Genomic DNA, 12,071 nt, shown 5'->3' with positions numbered 1-12,071 from the left:
CCCAGGTGCTCAGTCTAGGAAAGAGCTCCCCAACTGGTTACATCAATATTCCCAAGTGCAATCTGCAAACCAGCAGCTTTAGTACGATCTGGGAACTTAGTAAGATTGCCGTTTCTATCCACATTCCCCCAATCTACTACATCAGCATCTGCATTTCAGCAAGAGCTGGCACATGATTCATATGCACACTGGAGTTTAAGAAGATGCTTTACCATGCCTGCGTCTCACAAGTGGATTTTGGGAGTGCCTTAGACGGAAGTTACTATCTCTCACACAGCCTAGGGTCCCAGACCATTCGCTACTGCCAAAATCAGGTTTGAATACACACTTCAATGTGCCAGAGAAATACAGCTTTCTATGTGTGTCATGGAATTTAAAAAATAAAAGTTTGGGAAGTACTTGTTTGAGCTAATCTAGTTCATACCATGACTCCTTCTAGACTAGGGGTGTCAAACTCATTTTCACACCCCTGGGGCCTGGGGGCCACGTCAACCTTGAGGTTGCCTTCAAAGGGCTGTATGTAATGTTAGGACTGTATAAATGTAACTGTTCCTTAACTAGGGGCAAGGAGCTCGGTGCTGCTGCTGGGTAGAAACAAGGTGATGGGCCTGATAAAACAAGTTGGAGGGTTGGATTTGGCCCCCAGGCCTTGTGTTTGCCACCTGTGTTCTAGAGATTAGTTTAGGAAGGACACATGATCCTACTGCAGCCAATGAAGTGTAAGGTGAAGTCTTTTAGGCAACCAGGGAGGCTCTGGGAAAGTTTTGTTGTTTCTAAGATTGTTAAAGGAGGGGCACTCTTATTCTTTTGGCCATCGCTCTGTCAGGAGGCTATACCTGAAACCACTGCTGACAGTCACCCTGCTAACATCCTAATGAAGACGCCAATGCTGAAGATGACAACACAGAAAGACTGAAAGAAACTGTCTTTCCTGATACTTTTGAGCCACAGCAGCCACCAGTCCTAGAGCTTGAATTACCACAGGATTGCTTGTTATAGCAGGTAATATATTTCCTTCTTGTTTCAGCCAGTTTTGGTGGAGGTTTCTGTTAGCTGCAAATCATTCTAATATAGAAGAAGAACAGGTAATTTGCCTGAGTATAAAGTGGTTTCATGTATTTTTAAAGACTGTAATGCAGTTCTGATGCCATGAGAATCTAGAGTGTTACCATTTACACTTTCAGCCGGTCCAAGCACTTACTCGAGTCTCCAGGAATGCAAGTTCCCAGTGGAAACTCCTTGAGCAGTGGTTGAAATGGGCTTCATCCATATCTCCACCTGGCACATCATTATTCTCAGTGTGTTTACTAAAAGGATGGAAGAACGGATAAATAATGGCACAGGTGCACAAAATTAAAGTGCCTGTCCAACACATTTACAGTTACCATGAATCCATTTTATTTCTACATCTTCTCTTTTTAAAAACTACCAGAGCTCATTAATAAATTATTGCTGCTACAAGTTCCTGTCCACGACATATACTTTTGGAATTTTACCCACTGCATTCATTGCATTTCTATAGGTCTCCCTTCACAGTCCCTAATTATACAGCATGAGGATATACATGTGATATTTGTTGAATAATGCAAAATAAAATACATTTACTGTAATGTCATGCCACCCCAAATCATGGGTTCATTGGATACCTTATATTTTTGTTTTCTACATATTCAGGGGTATTTGCACAGCTGCTGGTTAAGTTTGCACATGGCTGAGGAAAAAGCTGTTGCTGGAGGCCATGTGTTTAGTTAAAATCATCCTCTGTAAGAGGTCACCTGCTCACGGTAAATGCCGTTTGCCTTTAATAGTGCAGAGAGAGTCACTGTCAGAAGGAAATGTTGCAGGATGAGGTCAGCGTGGCCCTTACCTGTTCTAGGAGAATAATGAATGTGCAGGACACATCCATGTCACTGACTTTTCTTACTTCACTGGTGTTCATTTGAATGCAAGAGGTGTTCAAAGAGGAGAATAGTGACAATGCACTGAGAGGCAGGGCTCCTGCTCTCTTGGTAATTAGGTGTCACATGGCCTCCCTTAGCCCCAGCAGCCTCATTTACAAGAGGATGGTGTTGCATTTGATGGCAGTTCAGTACATTTTTATCAGAAAAAGTGGGCTTCTGACTATGACACAGAGTGCACAGACAACATGCCACCCCCAGTAAGCATAAGCAATTGAGCAACTTCAATGCCTCCATGTACTTTTAATCACATGGGGATAATACCACTAGCAAATTTTCACTATGCACTGGCCATATTTCAACTGCCAGTGTCTGTATCTCTGTGCCTATGAGCTTTCTCTGGGAACAGAGGACGACTGCCTATGCTTAACCCACAGTACATAGATTAAGATTCCTCTCAACAAGGAACTCCCAGAAATTTCCCTGTGAATATCCCAGCTTCCCAGCCCCACAGGACCAATGCATCTTGGGCATGTGTATTGTATAGTCTCCCAGAGTTTCCCACAAGCATTAGCCCTGTGGACCACTATGAGATATTTCTTACTGGTTTCTTTCTTTCCCTGTAGCACTTCTCGTTCATTTCACTTCCCTAATGATGGTCCCTGCACTTGATAAATGCAATTTTTGTTCTTGGATCCTATCTCAGGCTCTGCTTCCAGGAGAATCCAACCTAAGACAACACCATTATTAGCTTTCAAGGTGCACATAAGGAACTGGGGAGTATAAGTGTTTTGAGAGTGGCAAAGAGAGACAGCCAAAAATTGAAACCAAAAATAAATGAGAAAATCATAGTAGGAAAAGGAGATCCAATAAAGGTAGAAGAGAGGAGTGGGTTAGGAAGAGAAAAAATATAGTATTAAGTAGGTAATCAGGGCACATTTGTAAGTTAAAAATATATGAATACAGTGTACATTACCACATCCTTTTAAATGAACAAAATGTAAAGTTTTGAATCAATAATAACTTCCATTCAGTTGTGTTCCCCTGCTCTGAAAAAAGAGCAATGCAACAGCAATTTTACTCCTTGATATTCTGGCTAATGACACATGGTCCCTGCTGGCCCCTATTTCAAAGACAGTGAGTGCATTGGAGGGCCAGCTCATTTCAAACTTCTAATATGGGTACACTACTCAAATTAACTTACCTTCAGGTCTAAGGGTGACAAGATCGTGTCTACTAGGGTGGAAGATGGCCTTGTACAATGCTTCTGCTGTTTGAAACATTCTTTGGAAGCACACTTTGCACCTGATTTCATACCTGCTTTCAGCACAGATGATAAGCACAGTGTCCCTTACTTAGTTACCTAAGACAAAGAGATTTCTCTTCAAGGAAAACAACAACTTCAATCTACCTTGGAGAGTTTATACTTAAATTGCAGTGAAACATGATTTTAATTCAATATAGAGGGAATTTAATAAGTAGCTTCCAGAGAAAGGGCATTAGAATAAATCCAAATATCTAATTGCATTAAAGAAAGTTTGGTGAATTATAAATTGAAAGGAATTTCTGTAAAACGATACTAAATTGGACATCAAACAACTGATTTATGTGATCATCCTGAAAATGTGAAATTATAATTCTTTATGAGAAAGCCTGTATAGGGACTGCTAAAGAGAAAGAAACAAAGAAGGGGCTCCTCCCTTCTGGCTCAGCAGTAGCTTCACTGGCCTAAAGGCCTTGCTGACTCTGAGCTCAGAGAAATGTGGCTGGGACCAGGTCATGAAATTTCTTGTAAACTGCATTGTGTAGTTTGCACTTCATCCCAAAGGTAAGAAGAGACCCAGGAGAGACATTAAGTATGAACGGGTTTTTGATTTAGAAAGTTCCCTGAAACTTCTGTGTGAGGAACAGAGTGAGGGGAGGAGAGGAGATTAGAAACAAAGGAGATGGTGGTTATGATGGTTGTTAGGAGAGAGGTGAGCAAAGTCCAGCAGGAAGGTAGAGCTCTTACCTGTTCTCTTTGGGAACAGAGATAATAAAGCTTGGGAGTCCATAGCAGTCACTACTATGTGGTGTATGAGAAGTGCCGAGGCAAAGCTCTAATGCATCCACATGGCTTTCACACCTCTTTTCATGCTGTCATTATCTAGATTTATATATTATCTGTGTATAGGAAGACCTGTGATAACTTACAAGTTAAAATGAAGTGCCAATCATCTACTTAAGTTGAATATATGCCTATCCTATGAGCTAGAAATTCTAGTCTTAGGTATGTACCCAACAGAAATGCACACATCTGAGCACCAAAGAAATGTGCAAGAAGGTCATAGCTGTGTCATTTGTAATAGGCCAAACTGGAAAAAAAAAACCCAAATACCCATCCATCAATGATATATATTGATAAATTATGGCATATGCAACAAAATAATGAAAAATAAACATGGACATTACATAAAGCAATAAAAATGAACAACATATTGCTACATATCACAGCACGAATAAGTCACAAAAATGCTAAGGATTAAGGAAGATGGTGGCTTTGTTGGAGGGAGCGTAACCCCCTTCCTCTATGCAGGGGAGAGAAACTCGCAGATCTTTGGAGGAACAGAGCAAGGAGCCTAGGTTATTACAACATTTATGAAACAGGACATCAAAAATTATAGCAGACATTGAAAAACTAGACGGTAAGGAGACTGTTTCCAGATAATAAGGACCCAGGGATTAGCGCGGGAACCAGGGAGGTGGCAGCCCCCAGGCCCAGTGCTCCCGGGTCTGCCTCAGGGCACCTGGGAGAGCGGAGTCGCTGCTCCCTCCCTGGACAGTGGGATGGAGCAACACCAGGAGAGGCCTTATTGCTGAAAGGCACGGAGAGGGGAGTTAGACTGGGAGACAGTCACACAGGGGCTGCAAGCACCCACGCATAGCCAAGGGAAGGGTGAGTGCCCCCAGCCTGCATGACCAAGGGAGGCTTAGCTATGCACCTGCACCCCCAACCTGGTGAGAGTGTGGTTCTGTGGAAGACCGAGACCCCACAGCCCTGAACAAGGAAAGGGCACGGGTGTTGGAGGGTTTCTGAAGCCTGCGGTGGTGAACTCGGGAGAGCTTGTGCCCCTTTGGGATTCCCGACTCTTGTGCTGTGAACCTGGAAAGGACGCAGTGCTTCTCGGGTTCCTGAAACCCGCAGCAGGGAAATTGGTGGAAGTGCATGCCCCTTTGAGATCCCTGGAGCTTGCATAGTGAATCCAGAAATGATGCGGATTCTTTCTGAGAACATAGAGCCTACCATGGTGAAATTTGGGGAAGGGATCAACCCCTTGTGATTCCCGGAGCTTGTGCTGTGAACCCAGAAAAGACGCAGGAGCTCTGCGGGGTCCTGGAGCCGGGGAGACTGTGGCAGTGAGCTCTGGAGAGCATGCTTGGGAGCGCCCATACCCACACCAGATTGGTTCTGGGGAGAGCATGCTGATAGCCCTGGGGAGGGTAAAGAGACTGACTCAGTTTTGACTGGGAGGAGTGAAAAGCATTCCAAATGCCCCTCAGCCTGCTGAAGGCAACAAGACCAGAAAAACTGGTTTGGCCAGTTAGAAACCAACAAGAGTTTTTTTTGTTTTTGTTTTGTTTTGGGTTTTTTTTTTTTTGGCTGCTATTGTTTGATTGTTTGATTTTATCTTGTTTTTTAAGTGACTTTTTATTTTTTAATTCTTATTATTTTTATATATCTCAATTCCTTCTTCTCTTCCTTTATCCTAGTATTATTCTTTACACTCCAAATTTATCTCTCCTGCATTCCATCTTCTGCTTTTTCCCCCCTTTTTCAGCCTGCAAGTTTCTGCAAATTTGTATTATCTTTTTCCCACTTTTATGACATTTTTTATTTTAATAGTGTTTTGGTATTATTTTTCTTTCTTTATAATCTTCTTTGCTTGGCTGGTTATACTGTCATCTGATAGGTTCCCCCCTGTTATGTGAGTCACAGTGTGTTGATAATTTGCTGTCCTTCATTTCTGTTCCATTAGTACACCTCTCAAGGTTCTATACTCCTTATTCTTGTTATCTAGATCTCATAGATTCTGCCACATGATTGCTGCTTTAATATTATTGTAAATAAGACCTAGTTCATACAATTGTAAATACTACAAAACACCCCTCCCTGATCTCAGCCCACTTCACAATTTCCTGAACTATATTATTGTGGGGGTTGTCTCTATTCTTCTACACACTACTCCTATTTACTAATCTTTATTCCCACCCTACCTCAGAATCTGACCTCCCACAGCCTCACAGCTTTCTAGATCCAAATAACAATCCTTTCATCCTCAATAAGAGTCTTATCTTCTTTTCATCCTTTCTAAAACATGGCTAGTGGGGTGGAATATTACAGTTAACATTATAAGTAGCCAAAGGATATCCCATCTCTTCTCTACTGGCTGCTACTGTAAATATCATAGAATACTGTCTTGCTGTCTTAAACCATTTTGCCTTACTCCTCCAACTGATCACAAAAAAAGAGTAGGGGGAAGCTGTGAATACCAGGATACATGAAGGATACTGCACCACTGAATCTCAGGTATTCTACCACAGAAGTTCACACCATAATCTCTGGGAACAAGAACAGATCAATTTAAGAAACAGAGGCTAACAAGAAGAGTCTCATGAACACTGAGAAGACAAAGACAAATTCTTTGAACTCCCAAAGAATTTGGGAATTCATCCCCAAATGAAAGGAAAGGAGGAAGCCTCAGAAAGAATGCTAAATGAAATAGAGGCAACTCAACTATCAGATACTGAGTTCAAAGACATGATTATTGGGAAACTCAGTGAGCTCACAATGAGCTACCAGAAACTAGAGGGAAGCTACAACGATCTCACTGAAAACTGTATCAGCATGAAAAAGGAAATAGAAACTCTCAAGAAGGGTCAAGAGGACATGAAGAATACAATTTCTGAAGTGAAGAACACAGTAGAAGGAATGAAAGGCAGGATTGATGAAGCAGAAGACTGGATTAGCGAATTGGAGGACAAAGTAGAAAAAAACACTCAGAAAGATCAAGAAAAGGAAAAGAGGCTCAGAAAGAATGAAGAGGGATTAAGAGAAATGCAAGACAATATGAAATGTAATAATATCCATATAATAGGGATACCAGAAAGAGAAGAAGAAGAGCAAGGGGTAGAAAACCTATTTGAAAAAGTAATGAAGGAAAAATTCACTAATTTGATGAGAGAAAAAGTCACACAAATCTAGGAAACACAGAGACTCCCAATCAAGAGGAACCCAAAGAGGCCCACTTCAAGACACATAATTAAAATGGCAAAATTTCAAGACAAAGAGAGAATATTAAAGGCAGCAAGGGAAAAACAGGAAGTAACATACAAGGGAGCCCCAATAAGGCTAACAGCTGACTTCTCAATGGAAACATTCCAAGCCAGAAGAGAATGGCAAGAAATATTCCAAGTAATGAGAACCAGAGGCCTGCAACCAAGGCTACTTTACCCAGCAAGGCTCTCAATCAAGATCGAAGGCCAAATACGAAGCTTCTCAGACAAAAGAATTCTAAAAGAATACACCTCCACCAAACCAGCTGTGCAAGAGATGCTAAAGGGACTGCTTTAAGGAAAGGAAGGAAAAGAGAGAGAGGAACACATGTACATAAATGGCAATAAGTAAGTACCTATCAAAAATAACCTTAAACGTAAATGGATTAAATGTTCCAATCAAAAGACATAGAATCACTGAATGGATAAGAAAAAATGACCCACACATATGCTGCCTACAAGAGACCCACCTCAGGATAAAAGACCTGCACAGGCTGAAAGTGAAGGGCTGGAAACAAATTTTCCAAGCAAATGGACAGAGAAAAAAAGCCAGGGTAGCAATACTCATATCAGACAAAATAGACTTCTAAAAAAGGGCCATAAAGAGAGACCCAGAAGGTCATTTCATAATACTCAAGGGAAGAATCCACCAAGAAGACACACATATTGTAAATATATATGCACCCAACATAGGAGCACCATTATACATAAAGAAAATCTTAGAGGACTTTAAGAAAGATATGGACAGCAACACAATTATAGTAGGGGATTTTTAACACCCTACTGTCAAAAATGGACAGATCTTCCAAACAAAATATCAACAAAGATATTGTGGCATTGAACAATACCCTTGATGAAATGGACTTTACTCATATATACAGAGCCCTCCATCCCAAAGAAGCTTAAACACACATTCTTTTCAAGTGTACACGGAACATTTTCAAAGATAGACCACATGATAGGACACAAAACAAGCCTCAACAATTTCAAGAAAATTGAAATCATACCGAGCATTTTCTCAGATCACAAGGGACTGAAGCTAGAAACCAACCCCAAGGAAAAAAACCCCAAAACACTCAAAATCATGGAGATTAACTAGCATGCTATTAAACAGTGAATGGGTCAATAATGAAATTAGGGAAGAAATCAAAAGGTTTCTGAAAACAAATGAAAATGAACTCACAACAACTCAAAACTTATGGGACACAGCCAAGGCAGTCCTGAGAGGGAAGATCTAGTGATACAGGCCTACCTAAAAAAGTTAGAAACATTTCAAACAAACAACCTAACTCTACGTCTACAAGAACTCGAGGGACAACAAGAAAGACAGCCCAGAGCAAGCAGAAGGAAGGAAATAACCAAGATCAGAGCAGAATTAAATGACACAGAGACTCTAAGCACAATTCTAAGGATCAATGAATCCAAGAGCTGGTTCTTTGAAAAGGTAAACAAAATCGACCAGCATTTAAGCAGACTCATCAAGAAAAAAAGAGAGAAAACCCAAATAAACACAATCACAAGTGAAAGAGGAGAGATTACAACTCATACCACAGAAATACAAAGGATTGTAAGAAATTACTATGAAGAACTGTATGCCAAGAAATTTGAAAACCTAGGTGAAATGGACAAATTTCTAGAAAAATATAATCTTCCAAAACTCAATGAAAAAGGAGCAAAAAGCTTGAACAGACCAATAACAGCAAAATAAATTGAAGCAGTAATCAAAAAACTCCCAACACACAAAAGCCCTGGACCAGATGGTTTCACAGGAGAATTCTACAAAGCAATGAAGGAAGAGCTGACCCCTATCCTTCACAGACTATTCCAAAGAATCCAAAAAGATGGAAGACTCCCAAACTCTTTTTATGAGGCCAACATCATCCTAATCCCAAAAGCAGATAAAGACGCAAGAAAGAAAGAAAACTTCAGGCCAATATTGCTGATGAACACTGACGCTGAAATCCTCAACAAGATACTGGCAAACTGCATCCAACAACACATTAAAAAGATCATACACCATGACCAAGTGGGATTCATTCCAGGGATGCAAGTATGGTACAATATTTGCATCCCATTTATGATAAAAACACTCTGCAGAATGGAAATAGAAGGAGAATTCCTCAACATAATAAAGGCCATATATGAGAGACCTACAGCTAACGTTATACTCAATGGGCAAAAACTAAAATCTTTTCCACTAAGATCAGGAACAAGACAAAGTTGTCCACTTTCACCACTTCTATTCAATATAGTACTGGAAGTTTTAGCCACAGTGACCAAACAAGAAAAAGAAATGAAAGGCATCCAAATTGGAAAGGAGGAAACAAAACTGTCACTGTTTGCAGATGATATGATAGTGTACATAGAAAATCCTATAGACTTGGGCAAAAGCTGATTGACCTAATCAATGAATTTGGCAAAACAGCAGGATACAAAGTCAATATCCAGAAATCAAAGGCATTTCTGTACACCAACAATGAAACAGCAGAAGCAGAAATCAAGAAAAAAATCCCATTTGAAATAGAAAAAAGAAAAATAAAATACCTGGGAATAAACCTAACCAAAGAGGTAAAAGACCTGTATTCAGAAAACTGCATAACACTGAGGAAAGAAATCAAGGAAGACACAAACAAATGGAAACATATACCGTGTTCATGGATTAGAAGAATTAATATCATCAAAATGTCCATACTACTCAAAGCAATTTACACATTCAATGCAATACCTATTAAAGTACCAATGGCTTATTTCACAGACATAGAACAAATGCTTCAAAAATTTATATGGAATCATAAATGACCCCGAATAGCTGCTGCAATTCTGAGAAAGAAGAGCAAAGTAGGAGGGATCACAATACCTGACACTAAACTATACTACAAGGCCACTGTAATCAAAACAGCCTGGTACTGGCATAAAAACAGGCACATGGACCAGTGGAACAGAACAGAGAGCCCAGAAATAAACCCAAGTCTCTATGGTCAATTAATATTTGACAAAGGAAGCAGCAACATAAAATGGAGTAAAAATAGCCTCATCAACAAATGGTGTTGGGAGAACTGGACAGCTACATGCAAAAAAATGAAACTTGAGCATCAACTTACACCTTACACAAAAATAAATTCAAGGTGGATAAAAGACTTAAATATAAACTGTGACACCATTAAAGTCCTAGAGGAGAACATAGGTAGAAAAATCTCAAGATATTTCATGCAGAAACCTTTTTACTGACTTGTCCCCTAGAGCAAGGGACATAAAGGAAAGAATAAACAAATGGGACCTCATCAAAATAAAAAGCTTCTGCACAGCTAAAGAAAACAGTATCAAAATAAAAAGAGAACCAACCGTATGGGAAAACATATTTGCCAATGATACCTCAGACATGGGTTTAATCTCCAAAATGTATAAAGAACTTACACGACTCCACTCTAAGAAGACAAGCAACCCAATTAAAAAATGGGCAAAGGACTTGAGCAGAAACTTCTCCAAAGAGGACATACAGAGGGTCCAGAGATGCATGAAAAGATGCTCAGTATCGCTAGCTATCAGAGAGATGCAAATTAAAACCACAATGAGATACCACTTTACACCAGTCAGAATGGCCACCATAAACAAAGCAACAAATGCAACAAACAAGTGTTGGAGAGGTTGTGGAGAAAAGGGGACCCTAGAGTACTATTGGTGGGATTGCAGACTGGTACAACCACTATGGAAAACAGTATGGAACTTCCTCAGAAAACCAAAAATGGATCTGCCTTTTTACCCAGAAATTTCACTGCTGGGATTATACCCTAAGAAGCCTGAAATACCAATCCAAAAGAACCTGTGCATCCCAATGTTCATAGCAGCACAATTTACAGCAGCTAGATGATGGAAGCAACCTAGATGCCCATCAATAAATGAATGGATCAAAAAACTATGGTACATTTACACAATGGAATTCTATGCAGCAGAAAGAAAGAAGGAGCTCCTACCGTTTGCAACAGCATGGATGGAGCTGGAAAGCATTATGCTAAGCGAAATAAGCCAGGCAGTGAAACACAAATACCATATGATCTCATCTTTAACAGGAACCTAATCAACAAAACAAAGAAACAAGCAAAATATAACCAAAGACACTGAAATAGAGGACAGGCTGACAGTGACCACAGGGGACAGAAGAGGGTATTTCAGGGGAGAATGGGAAGGGTTTACAGGATCAAATTTAAAGGACACATGGACAATAACTAGGGGGAGGGTGGTAATGGGACGGAAGTCGGAAGGGATGGGTGGGTGGGCTGGATTGGGAGTAAAAGGGAGAAAACTGTACTTGATTAACAATGATTAAAATAAAAAAAGAAAAAATATTAAAGAAATGCAATCTGGAAAAAAATGTATTTATTTGTCAAAACAGGTTAACCTAGTTCAAATTATGTATATTTAAAATAGTAACGTTAACTTTCAACATATTTGAGAGTACTTTTTGCAATACTATGCCTTTAGTTATTTAATGTACCTCTAATTTTGTTATATCTCCTTATGTTATTATCTTCAATTTTTGAAATAAATATTTGATTTTCCTTCCAAAAAAATGCTAAGGAAGAAAAAGCAGACACAAAAGAGTACAAAATACAAAATCAATTTATGTAAAGTTTCCTGTATGCAACAAGTAATTTATAGTGTTAGAAGTCTGAGAAGTAATCCCACATGGCGAGAGGAAGTGGTAGGGAAGGAAGCAGAGTGCAAAGGAGGCCCCAGAGATACTGACAATGGACAGTCTGCCCTCCTTATCCACAGGTATTGCATTCATAGCTCCGATGAACCACCAGAATGAAAAACATCCAGGAAAATAGTTCTGTTGTTGCTGACATGCACTATGTAGTT

The 12,071-nt window shown here is 39.9% G+C and overlaps 1 protein-coding gene across 3 annotated transcripts in view; it reads right to left on the bottom strand.

Annotated features, from left to right (window-relative positions):
• The window catches only part of THSD7B (thrombospondin type 1 domain containing 7B), a 903,223-nt gene that overhangs the window by 206,273 nt on the left and 684,879 nt on the right, over positions 1 to 12,071 (bottom strand). The gene's annotated exons all lie outside the window — the stretch shown is intronic.

The sequence above is a fragment of the Phyllostomus discolor genome, chromosome 4 (genome assembly GCF_004126475.2).
Source record: "Phyllostomus discolor isolate MPI-MPIP mPhyDis1 chromosome 4, mPhyDis1.pri.v3, whole genome shotgun sequence".
In the NCBI taxonomy this organism is placed as follows: Eukaryota; Metazoa; Chordata; class Mammalia; order Chiroptera; family Phyllostomidae; genus Phyllostomus; species Phyllostomus discolor.
The sequence above is the reverse complement of the archived record's forward strand: the minus strand, read 5'-3'. Positions and strand labels throughout refer to the sequence as shown.